General features: G+C 34.7%; 1 protein-coding gene across 3 annotated transcripts in view; it reads right to left on the reverse strand.

Moving 5' to 3' along the window:
• Positions 1-13,065, reverse strand: part of GRIK2 (glutamate ionotropic receptor kainate type subunit 2) — a 358,568-nt gene that overhangs the window by 265,671 nt on the left and 79,832 nt on the right. The window lies entirely within an intron of this gene.

Genomic DNA, 13,065 nt, shown 5'->3' on the forward strand with positions numbered 1-13,065 from the left:
GGAGAATGTTTATACTCTCAAGCAGGAACCATTGTTCAAAAAAAGAAATTGCTATTTGTAAAAGTTTCTGTAGAAACACTCCTCTTGCCTCTGTCAGCTGTGCATGTAGGCTTGCTTTTTATTGATCTGGAAGTATTTACATAGGTCAGTTTCCTATGCAATTTATGCAATGGCCTCACACTCAGCAGTGTGTATGAAAAAGGCATTAAACTGTGAGACTTGTAGCCTAATTCTTTATGTAAGAGTTGAAGACTTATTTTTTGGGACTTGCTATGCATTTTTAACTGGAAGTAATCACTGGGGGTTTTTATTGTAGTCCTGACACATAGTGACACTTAAGCAGCACTGCAATGTTCATAAAACATACAGCATTGAAAAAAATGCACAAAATTAGTTGCAAGTAAAAGCAGGGCTGGAATCAATATTTTTAATTGTAACTTCATTGCACTGAGATAGAACCACAGTGTCTGCTAAAAATTTGTTTCATTGATTTTTGGGTAGGAGAGGGTGAACATCTGCACAATAGATGCAGATGGTTGAATGCATCTTAAAATTAACAAGAGGCTCTATGAGAGATAGATTGGGCAAACTATGATCTCTTGTCTTGCGTTTTTGCAAACAGGGGGGTATTTAATGAAACAAGCATCCTATAGAAATAAGATTTTTTCTATTCCTAAGAGAACACTAAATACAAAAAAAAAAGGAAAATTTCATATATAAAAAAGATTTTTCAATATACAAAAGACAAAAAGCACATGATTAAATAGGTGGAAGGCTCAAGATATCTATATGTGGAGTTGAAGTACTGCTTTAGAGTTAATTTCAAACATCTTTTACAATAAGATATTTTAAAATATATTCTTTGCATTAACATACAACTAATTTGTTTTAAATTCAGCAAAACATGACCAGAATAATAAGATATTTTTTTGAATCATACCAATGCAGCAGTGAGAAAGTGTTACTAAATAATATTTGCTCAAATATTATTCACACACTGAGAGTTAATCAGACAATAAAGTGTTTTACTCAATCTCTAACACTAGGTCTCAAGTCTGACTTAAAAATCTTCTCTATAGAATATCTTAAATATTCTAAATATATCTTAGAATATCCTAAAAATCCCTTAAATTTTACCCAAGGAATTATGGGCTTCATTGTCTAGAACCTACGAGAATTATTAGAGAAATGTAAATATCAATGTCATTTAAAAGACAGTTTACTATGGGCTTCATTGTCTAGAACCTACGAGGAGCAGAATTATTAGAGAAATGTAAATATCAATGTCATTTAAAAGACAGTTTACCTACAATAAGGGTGTATCTCATTATTACAAGAGTGAAAATGGATTTCCAGCTTTGATGATACGGTGCAGCAACTGTTGAATACAAATGGGTTATTCTGCATAGGAAGTCACTCAAAGAACTTACAAGAACATTTTGTTTTAAAGCCTGAAACATTTAAATTTGAAAAAAAAATGTGTCAGTCATCTTGATCTTTAAACAAATCATAATAATTTTTTTTTCCTAATAGGTAGATTATCATAAAACATTTAAATTCTTATAATAATATTAAGATCCATATACAACATAATATAAATCACATGTATCTGTTAGCATTTAAACCACAGCTGCTGAATGTAAATTTAAACTTTAGGGAATAGTATATTATTATTTATTTATACAGCTGAAAAAACCACATTGAAATCATAATTATCCCAAAGGTTAGCCGTAGTCAAGATCAGTTAATTGTCCCTTAAATTTCATTTTATAACTCAAGTGCTTTTCATGTCTTTAGGATTTCCTGCATAATATGGCTGAATCTTTCTCATTAATTCATAAGTTGCTCTGCAAACTTTAATATCTGACTCATACTGATCTGTATGAAGAGTTTAATAGGTTTTTTTTGCTGTGCTGGAAAGAGAATGTTTTGCATGAGACAGAATAAAATCCTGCTATCCCAGAAATGGCACAGCTAATATAAATGCATAGCAGATACAACCAACACAGAGACAAATAAGATGTACCCCTATCTAGATTTAGGCATGATACCAAGATTAAAATTCTTAACACATTTTCCCATCCATTTACATTCTCCTTTAAAACATAACTTGAACTGTCACTGTCAGCAAGAATTTGACTAATTCGCTTCCAGAGTTCGAAGTGAAATAATATTAGATCCTGATTTAGCAGATAGTCAAAATCACCATTAGAACTAGTGAGCTCTCTTCAAAACAGTCATTTCCTATGAAAATAAACGGGGTGGTTTTCTTGGTCAGTCTACTGAAGATAAAATTTCCTGAGATGCAGATTCCAACTTCTGTTTTATGCCAAAGGTTTGAGGTCCATGTTTTTCCCTTGCATAAGAACACTACCCTGGAAGATGATCTAGGTTATCACTATGTACATGAGCACTGTCCTTCTCCTCACAGCAACAGGGCTTCTATAGACGAATGGAATAAACATGGCCAAAGAAGAGTAGGAGGAAACACAGCTCTCCTAATCTATTAGCTGAGTCATCTGAGAATAATGAGGGGAATCTGACTGCTGGTCCCTGTTCCCACAGCTCATGAAAGCTTGCCTCACTTTCTAAAGGAATGGCTTCATACTGAATGTTAGGAGAGTTTCAGACTGTTGAATTAATTAATAGTCCTCAAGTCCATCTGATATAGGAAGCCATATCAAAAAAGCAGCTCTGTAAATGCTGATTTTCACAATTATTTTGTGGTTGTTGTTCAACAGGACATTTTTCATAAAGTATTATCTGTAGAACTTAATACTTCTGATTATCATTTACTGGGCAATGAAAGGTTATATGATCCTTGATAATGACCTATTAACTAGGTGCCTAAACCTTAGTGTTAGGTCTCCTTTCCCTTTCCTCACTTCACTTTTGTCATGTATAACCCAAACATCTATCCAGAAGAGCAAAGAAGAAATGCACTCATGAATCTGAACACACTGATTTTGTTTGTTCCTGTCTGCCACTACACTGATGACACTCAATCTTATGGCCTTGGAAACAAAGCAACCACAGCCTGCAAATCCAGCCTGGACAGCTGTGTGAACAGCCCACTGTGACAAAAATATTGGGCCAACAGTAGCTTAGGGAAGTTGGCAGCCATTGTGCATTACTTTGGATTAAAGACTTCTTCTTTTCCCGTGACCAATCCCACTGTGGTTGCAGTTTACATTATGTAATAAAGTTTTTGGTGAACTTTAAAAAAAGAGATTGAGCATGAGCATGTTATGGCAAAGGTCTTGGAATTTTAAGCTCCAGATATCTGGAGAGCCTCCTAAAGGTATAAACAAAACCCACAAGTGGTTAATTCCAAGACACCAAGGAGTGCAACTGTGAGCATTAGTGAAACTGATTTTATAGCATAAGAAAAGACAAAGAATCCAACACATTATGTATCATAAATAAATGCAGGGTGCATCATAAAGTCCAATATGAAGAAGGGAAAGGAAAACAGTGGGGACTGCCAAAGCATTTTCTTCTCCTCAAAACAATGCTGCATCATATCAACACTACATTTTAAAACAGCAAATTAGGTAAAGAAAGAGTGCTGCTTTTTTACTAATCTTGTATCCTAGAGTGACTGGAATATCAGTCATATACTACATAAGGAGCTAGTATCTGTGTTTTCAGTTACAAACTTTTCCACACTTTGATTAATACTGCAGTACCAAGCCTAAGTCAGCCTGTGTGCAACAGACTTCTCGGTATCCCCTGTAACCCCAGGTCTAAGTGTCATGTGGAACAGATTTTGCTACACTTGGTATTTTTACTGAAGCTGGAACCATCCAAGTCCATTTGACATCCTTTGGAGTATAAAGAAAACCAAAATATCAGAAGCTATTTCCAATTTTTAAAAGGCAGGAACTAAAAATATGACCTTCTTTTAACCAGCATGAAAAGTCACAGATAAAATGTTTAATGATATCTGGTTGCATTCATCTGTATCTATGGAAAACCCTAGGCTTAACCATCTACATCAGTTTGGTGGCTTAACTGAAAGGGAAATTCAGGGAAGAGTTAAACAAAAGGACCACTTGACTGAGCAGAAATCATGGGAAAAAGACAAACACAATACTCAAATTCATCTTATTCATTGCATATGTTAGGATGCAATGTAGGTGTAAAATTTGATTTTGCAATGCAAAACAGCAGGAAGATATTTCAGCTGCCTGGCTAGAAACCAACTTAAGACAATATTCAGAATTGCAAGAAAATCTATGGCAAAAGTGGAAATGAGAAAGCACTGCCATTAGTCACTGCCCCCATGATTTCATCAGTGTAGTGCTGTGATGAAGCAGCAACAAGACCAGGCAGCAAAGCTCCTGCAGACAGAAGATTATAATGTACATTTTACAAAGTCAGTTTCTCACAGCTGATTAAGTAATCACACAATTTTTGTTTGCTTGATCATCTGTGAAAACAGAAGGCTTCAAGACAATACAAGAATGTTATGTTTCTGATGAGGCTGCTGTAAATCTCTGCTGCTAGTCTGGCCAAATATAAGCCATTTTTCTGGAAAACACATTTTTATGTTTGCCTGCAACAGCCCCAAAATGCAAGTCTGCCAGTGGAGAAAGTCACTTTAAAAACAGTGGAAGATGTCTTCATTAAAAAATTTGAACCAACCTCTGCCTATTAACACATATAGTTCTACACCTGCATGTGTCATACATGGTACCATGTCCCCAACTTGTAAACTCCAAAGAAATTAAATCATATGTATTCTTTACAGATGCTGAAGGTCCTCAAAAACAGAAACTAGACAACAATTAGGAAAAAATTATTTCTTGTCTAGAGAGTTATAAAAAATCAGACAGCTCAGAGCCAGTGTTTTGGTTCATGCCCAACAATAGTTCTACCTGTAAAAAAAATATTCAAAAAATCCTGATATTTTCAGACATAAAAATCTATCCACTCTGGGGAAGGTAAGTACTCAAATATTAATTTAATGGTAATGAACAAGAGAAATGCCAATCCCCAGAGAAAAAGTATATATTTATTCAAAATTAATGTGCAATCATTTCATATTTTTCATTGCAGTGCTGAAATAAAACTATTTTGGTTTAAGTGCTATTAGCTTTTAATGGAAAAACATGTCAAGTAAGGTAATGTTTGCTTCTTATTCTGAACAGCATATACTGTGTAAACAGTGAAAAACACTGTCTCCCTGGCAACAAGTAATTCATCTACATACATAGTAGGAAATAAGTAACTGCTGATGAAGTCTTTGAGATGTGTGAAAAATTTACTCCACATGAAATGGCTATAGAGAAATCCATTTTTTTATCCGTATATTTGTACTAAACAGTCCTGAGTGGCTATGCCTAGTGAGTCTGCGAGGCTGGCATCAGGGGGCAGAGAAGGGAGAGCAGAAAAAATTGGAAGAAACAATTCTGTCAACACAAATATAAGAGCAGCAGAGGACATGATGTTCCAGGTGCAAGAGCAGGGATCCCCTGGCAGCCCAGGGAGAACCCCATGCCAGAGCAGGTGCATATTTTCTGAAATAACTACAGCCAGGGGAGGACCCACATAGGAGCAGTTTGTGAAGGACAGTGTCCTATGGGAAGGATCCACACTGAGGCAGGAAACTGTGAGAACAAAGGAGGAGGAGAGAGAAACAGATAAGGAATAGGCTGGCCTACATTGGAATGAGCCTCAAAGGCAGATGGTTGTTTGTTTTCCTTAATTGCACATCTGATTAATTGGTCAGTAGAAGAATTTATGTGTGTATAACATAAAAGTGAAAAGCTGTTAATCAACCAACACGACATGCTTTCATCCTCAATCACAAAAAGCTACCTGTTACTTAGTTGCTAACTGTAACCTTAATTGTTGCCAGTTACAACAAACACATGTGAAGTTACAATTTAACCTGGCAAAGAATGAAGAATGGCAGCATATAATCTATAACATGTGTTAGAGAAACAAAAAAAATATTATTATCTGGCAAAACATAACTAATCAAAGATATAAAGAAGAATAACTAAGAAGGAAGAGACAAATACATAAGGATAAGGGAAGGAAAAAAAAACTAAGATCACCAGCAATGCTAATGAAGAAACACACAGGTTGCATCAGAATAACAGACAAAATCAGTTCTCAAATTCCATGTCTCCCCCTCAGCAAAAGATAAAATAAATAAAACTTTCAAAATAATTATTAGATTTACAAATAAATATGTAGATGTAGATCTTAAAACATAATAGAAATAAATTCACTAGCAATTGCCTGCCAGCTTGATAAAATATGCCTAGTATTTCAGTGCTCTTGGTCACTTAAAGCTATTTTGCAACTCAGCTGGTTGTTTTTTCAGAGAAAATAATCACATATGGGAAAAAATGGGATTATGCCTAAAACTTGAAATAAATTTTCATTTTCATGTGATGCAAGCCGAAAAGTATATGTCTCTAAATGACATATTCTGCACTGCTATGGTGCTGATACAGCCTGGGTTTAAGCCCATTTCATGAGTGTTGTTCACTTCTATGCAAGATTTAGGGATATCAAGAGTAAACATGTGACCTTAGGCATTATTTTCTTTCACTTTGACTTCAGAGTTTCATTTCGCAACTTCAATGTCATTTCTATTTTACCATATTGCAACATTAATTATTTTATCTCAATCAAATCTTCATCATTTCTTTTACAGAGAAAATGCAGGTTTTTACACTATGAGAGTGAAAGTATTTCAGATTCAGTCATGAGCAATATGTTAATGATGTAGTACAGCACTCAGTGAAATAATGTCAACATTATCTGCAATCTGCACAGCAAAAATGAAATGTCAGCCAATTCCACCAAATGGCAAATGATTTTACTGTTCAAGGAACTGATTTATAAATCTGTTAGTTCAGACAAGATGACATAAAATAGTAAAACAGAGACTTGGGATGGGGAGCAAGAGAAGTAGTAGCTTTATTGATTTTTCTTTTAATGCTTACTCTACAGTAAATTGTAAAATTTTGTAGGTGCTATTTTTTCAGCAGTAAACTTCATCACCATAATGGGTAAAGGTGGAAGAAACAATATAGTTCAAATGTTTAGAGAAACCTATTTTAAGAAAAAGTTATTTATTCTTTCCATAAATGCAACCTACTTATATACACAATAAACCCTGCAAGCATTTTTAAGCTCATGAACTTTTACCATAAAATCCATCTTTTATATTTAATAGCAATAGGAAGTATAAGCTGAACAAGTCTGTGTCTCATCCAGTCTAGTTAGTGTAGGAGTTGCATAGGATTTGCTTCCTATAGTAGAACAGTAAATATGACCGAGTTGTTTGGATAGTATTTACATACACAAGTGGATTCCCTGTCTCTCTTTTTAACAGATATTGCTCTAAAAAGTGCATAGATTTGCATCTGGTATAGGGACTCATCATTTACTGAAGCATCAGTCACACTAGTCACAATGATTACTAGGAGTTTGGAAAAAATTTCCTTCAAAATCTCTAATGGTGTTCAAGTATGTCAAAGTCTTTCAAGCTACGTTACTGAGCTGCTTTTGACAGTTTAGGCAAGATGGCAGAAAGATACAATAATTACCAAAGCAAATAGATGACATTAAATAAAATAATTACTACTGAAATAATACACATTGTCTATCTCAACTTGAAACAGCTCAGCCTATAAATGCCAATAAACAACAGAACTGTTTTTCACTGTACTACATACATTCCTTGATGCATCTCTGAAAATATCACACAAACTCAATAATTAACAAAACATAAACTTACTGGTTTTTAATAAGTTAAGCCATTATATAGAACAGACAGAGGTTTTCTGAAAACTTTCAAAAGAATTTTCCTTATTCAGCGTTGTCTCTTATTTAATGCAAAAAAAAAAAAAAGCCCCCTTTGTAGTGCTGGAATTTTTGGACACTTTTATTTTAGTGTTGTTGAACACTGAGAGAAAGAATAAGCACAAAGTCTACATGTTTATGACCTTGCCAGTTTACCTCTTGGCAAAACTGAAGTGACTTGTCTCTGCAGCATTTTCACAGTGCTATTAGATGGCTCACACATTTTTTCTACCCGAACAAGCAAAAAGAGTCCCTGTTCAGCAATTGGAGTGAAGCCTCAGTCAGAAGAGTCTCTTCTTTATACTGCATTTATAAAAATGAGTGAAAGCTCACTGTAAAACACAATGGGAGTAAGAGGGGATAGGGGAAGAATTCTTGTGCTACTGCTTTCCTAGTACAGCTAAACCACTAACTTTCTTAACACATTTTCTGCCACTCTGTTGCTATACCAGTCATTACAGAAGCTGCTGTGTGGATTAACTCAAAGCCATTCTTTTTTATGCCAGCTGAGAAATTGACTCCACTTTCTCCAGTGAGAGGCTGTCCACCTTGCCCCAGAAGACCAGCACTCGTTCAGCTTGTCACTTGCCTTACACCTCTGGACTGTACAATGGCACAAAAAAATATTACACAAAGGACATGAGCAGCAACTCTCAAGCCCCTTAAATCTTTTGCAAAAGGAGGTGGATTGGCAATTGATTTTTCAACTTATAGTTTTTCAGCTTATTAAGTTATTGCTTAATACTATTAAGCTTTTGCTAAATACTATGTGAGAGGTGTAGTCCTCATTCCCTCTTCCACCAATGCACACTGGAACACTGGAACTCCCATTTCCCTAAAGGCAGCAGTGTCTGTATTACTGAGGAACAGGCTTTAGCAAAATGAGGTTCCTGGCATAGGTGCAGGAAATACTTAAGTAATTTAGCTACTATCACTACTGTCCCTCTGTCTATTTCTGTTCTATAAATACATATACTAGATGTCCTACACCATATACTCGTTATAAAATTCTCACTGGGTATTGTAAGCCTATGTACCTGTTTCAGAACTATGAATTCTTATCAGCAGGTGTCTGAAAATTAGGCACTATAATGTTCAGTACTGTGATGTTTCAATGCTTTTAAACTTGAGTCCTTTTACAGTTCTGTTCCTGAATCCATTACTAGATACCACACACACAGAGTTCTGAATTCACAGAGTTAAAGTTTAGGAAAGAAAAAAAATCCAACCCAAATCCCCCATTTTCCCAAATATCCCAAAATACTCAGTGGGAAAGAAAACAACAGAGAAACCAAAACAGCTGTGAAGAAACTGAGGTGCTGTTGAAAGTTAGAAGACAAGTACAGCACTCACTGGCTATTTGGAAAGCACTGATTAATCATCTATTTTAAAGTAAGCAGGGGATCTGCTTAGTTCTAATGTATTTCCCAGGATCACCATCCAGACCTTCACAGTTATTGAGTAAATAGCAGCAGATGTTGAGCTGTAAGACCACATCATTCAGCTAAGATTAGATATTTAATAAAAATAGACATGGACAGAATCTTGCACTTAGTTTAATAAAGCTCTGCTGAAAGGGTAGGAGGAAGCCGTTCCCAGAAACACACTGTACACAGTTTCTTCAAACCTAAAAAACTGTTCCCTTCTGTGACTGTTACTGCAACTATTATGTGTTAGATAGACTCCACACCTCATCTATGAGAAGAAACTTTATCCAATAACAGCTAAAAAAATTGCCAGGTAAAGTCCTCGAGAGACAGCTTCTGCCTGTATAGACATTATTTCAAAAAAAGGAGAAAAGAGCAAATATTTTTCAAGAATAGTCAAAGTACACCTGCTTATAAATCAGTTTGTCATTACCCTACCACGTTCATTATTTCCTTGCATGTAGTAGTTGAAAAACAGTGTGCACCCTTTCTTAGCTTTTTGGGAATTGTAAGTCTGCAGCCAAATGAAATGTGGAAGTTTAGTGACTCTTGGCTTGAATTTACATGTGGACATGGAGTAATCTGGAATGCATGTATCAACCCCACTTGCAAAATAAAAAAATTAAAAGAAAAAATCTGTTTCATTTCTCATCAGAAAAAAATTATTTCTTCATGTGTATTCAGAGATCCTTAGAGCAGAAGATATCTCTCAGATCGTAAAAGTCTGAAGACTTTCAAAAAGGGCCTGCAAGGCCAGATTGTGTCAATACAGTTTAACCGTGCAAATAAAGGGTGCCTAACAACATCAAAAAAAATAAAATGAGAAAAAAATATACACAGAGAAATACATTTATTCTGTCCTATCCTTGAGAAATTTAAATAGAGTTATAGAGCAATTCCTCTGGGATTCCAGTTCAAAGTGTTCCATATTCACCAGCCCTACAAAAATACTAAGCCAAAATCCAGTATCCCGATGTACCCTTTACTACAGGAGTACATGGAGTACTGTTAAATGGGCAAAATGAAAGTGCTCGGCTGCCAAAATAACAAACGTGATGAAATGAATATAAACAACTGCTGTTGCCTTTTATAGCTCCATTGTTGCCTTTTATAGCCCAAACTAAAGAGGGGAATGAAGCAATTTTTCTTAATGCATAGAAAGTTCCTAGAGAGAAAACAACATACAGGGGGAATTCAAATATCAAATTCAAAAATCCTAAACACAAAAAGTAAATTCCACTGCACCTTTGAAAACCAATTTAGAATTTAAGCAATACTTAAACTACAGTAGATCAGTCTTATATAATAAATATTGACCCATACATCACTTAGTTGAAGTCATCTAGAATTTGGTGTCTTCATCCCAAAACTAAGATATGAAAAAAGAAAAATTTGGCATATGAATAAGATTACCCTCCAAGTTCAGGCATTCATTCAAAACTGAAATTCTTGTTAGATGAGTAGTCTGCATCATACCTAGTCTACAATCAACTGCATACAAATTCATGTTCAGAAGGCAAACAACTGTGCAAAGATCACTCCTAGAAAGCTCCCACTTCCAACTCCAGGTTCTGTAGTCTATCCAAAAGCTGCTTACTATTAATTATACAAACAGCCTTTAAAAAGAAAATGGAATTCAGATGAATGCCTTATTGAATGAAAAAAATTTTATTTGTTTCAAATTATGTCATTCAAGAATAAAGCTATTTAAGGAAATAAAATTAATTGAAACACTTCTCCCTGTGCATTCCCTGAAACAAATCAAATGTCTACTCTTTGAGCACTCTGTGGGATTTCTGAGAATTTGAATCCTCAGAAAAGAGAATCTCAAACCTGAAGTCTATGGCCAAACCAGTAAAAGAAATATTTAATATAAACTATTAAATAGAAATGTCATTAAGAAAATAACTCTTTCCTCTTGTCAGTACCTTTGGTGTTATTATCACTCCTGTAATTTTCATATCATACTGGGAATAGAGACACATAACTCCCAATCAGATTTCAGCAGAAAAGTAAACCCATCTTGAGCTCTTGAGCCCATAGAGGATTTAGCTGTATTGCCAGAAAAGGTTGCCTAATCTGCCCCATCATTTAGTAGCACTTAAAGAAAGCTCAAAAATAACAGTAAAATAGATAATCTCTATAAGTGAATATAGATATAAGCTGATAGTTCTTCCAGCATTGCACACCACATATACAAAAGCTACTTTGCAGCAGAAACTAACAACGAGATTTTTCAACAGAATGCCACAGTTGTGCTAGTGTATTTTTTTCACCCTCAAATAGCTCAAGCACCACAGCAAAACTCATCTGTATTGATTTACAATTAGCCAAATCAATAAACTCTGTATGCAAAATAATTTTACATCCTAAGTCAAGTTGAATCATCCTAAGAGCTTCCATTTTTTGTCAATAAGGTTTCCTTGGAAAGTAAAAAAATCTGAAATATCAGGTATGAAAATTTTGACCTCATTCATATATATCACAAAGTTTGAGTTCAATTCCAAGCTGTCCTAGAAGCCAGAATCCCTAAACCATTAATTACTGGCTTCAAAGGATGTAAAATTAGATCGCAGCCAAAGAAAAATCTAGCATGACATGGTTCATATCCACAACCATCTGAGTTGTATTTGAGTATTAATTCCATTAAAAATCTTCTAAATGTTTTTGTCACAGTGTAAAACTAGATAGAAGTTATTTAAAGGTGATTAAACAGTCACCACTTGCACCACTATTTGAACAGCATTTACTTTGCTAAATTATTATTATTTAGTGACTGTCAGATTTTTCTAACAATGAAAGATAAATCTATCAGCCAACAAATCCCCAGAATGCAATTAGAGAAGCAATTAACGAATGTTAGATCTTAGTGAACAAAACAATAGCCTTTGTGTTGTGTAAGAGACTATTTTTAATAGTTCTTGGAGTGTCATCCAAAAACTAGACAAAATTGGTTTTTGTAACTACCTCATCCATCAGGTATGTCTAGGACCTTTGAAGTAGTAGTTGAATAGAACTACTTCATTATCACCAAATAATTCAAATTTTAATCATACAGAAAATGTAGAGCCAAGAGATTTTGATGTAGCAAGCACCAGCAAATCTCAACAAAAATTTTATTGAAAAGAGAACTCACATATTTGACCCTTTCAAAGACTGTGGCTCAGATATTTTCCTCTGTTTTCCATAAAGTATAACATTTTCTGTCAAAGAAGCCTCACAGTATTTGTGCAATAGTAACAACACTTTCTAAAGAACTTGGCACACCACTTGACTTTGTGTTTCTGTGACACTGATTTCAAAATATTTGGCACTTCTATTCTGGAACCTATAATTATAGAACAGTTATGAAGCTTTACTCTGAAAATTATAAACTCACTGAATAATCAGATGTAAGAAATAGGGTCACAAATTAATTTTTCCACAGCTTTGTATGACTCGCTATAGATTGTGGACATGTAGAATTATTTTTTTCCTACTTTAAGAGCATTGAGTGTTATTTTTGCCAATTTCGTGTGTGGAAAACAAATCCCAAAGGGACAAACTGAAAGCATCAAGAAAGTAGTTTAATTTCTAGACAGAATTTTTGACATTTGTGTGATCTGTGTCACAGGATCTTCACTTATTTTGGTTAGAAAGTGATTTTCTGTCAAGAGCCACGTAATTGATATTTGAACTCTAGTGAGATACCTACATGTAATTTATATTTTATTTGAACTCTAGTGAGATACCTACACATACGTAAGGTATTGCTCAAAAGGACAATTTCACTTAGACTATCACGTACGAAGACTACATTATAAAGAAATTC

Source organism: Passer montanus, unplaced genomic scaffold (genome assembly GCF_014805655.1).
Source record: "Passer montanus isolate IOZ18808 unplaced genomic scaffold, ASM1480565v1 scaffold11, whole genome shotgun sequence".
Lineage (NCBI taxonomy): Eukaryota > Metazoa > Chordata > Aves > Passeriformes > Passeridae > Passer > Passer montanus.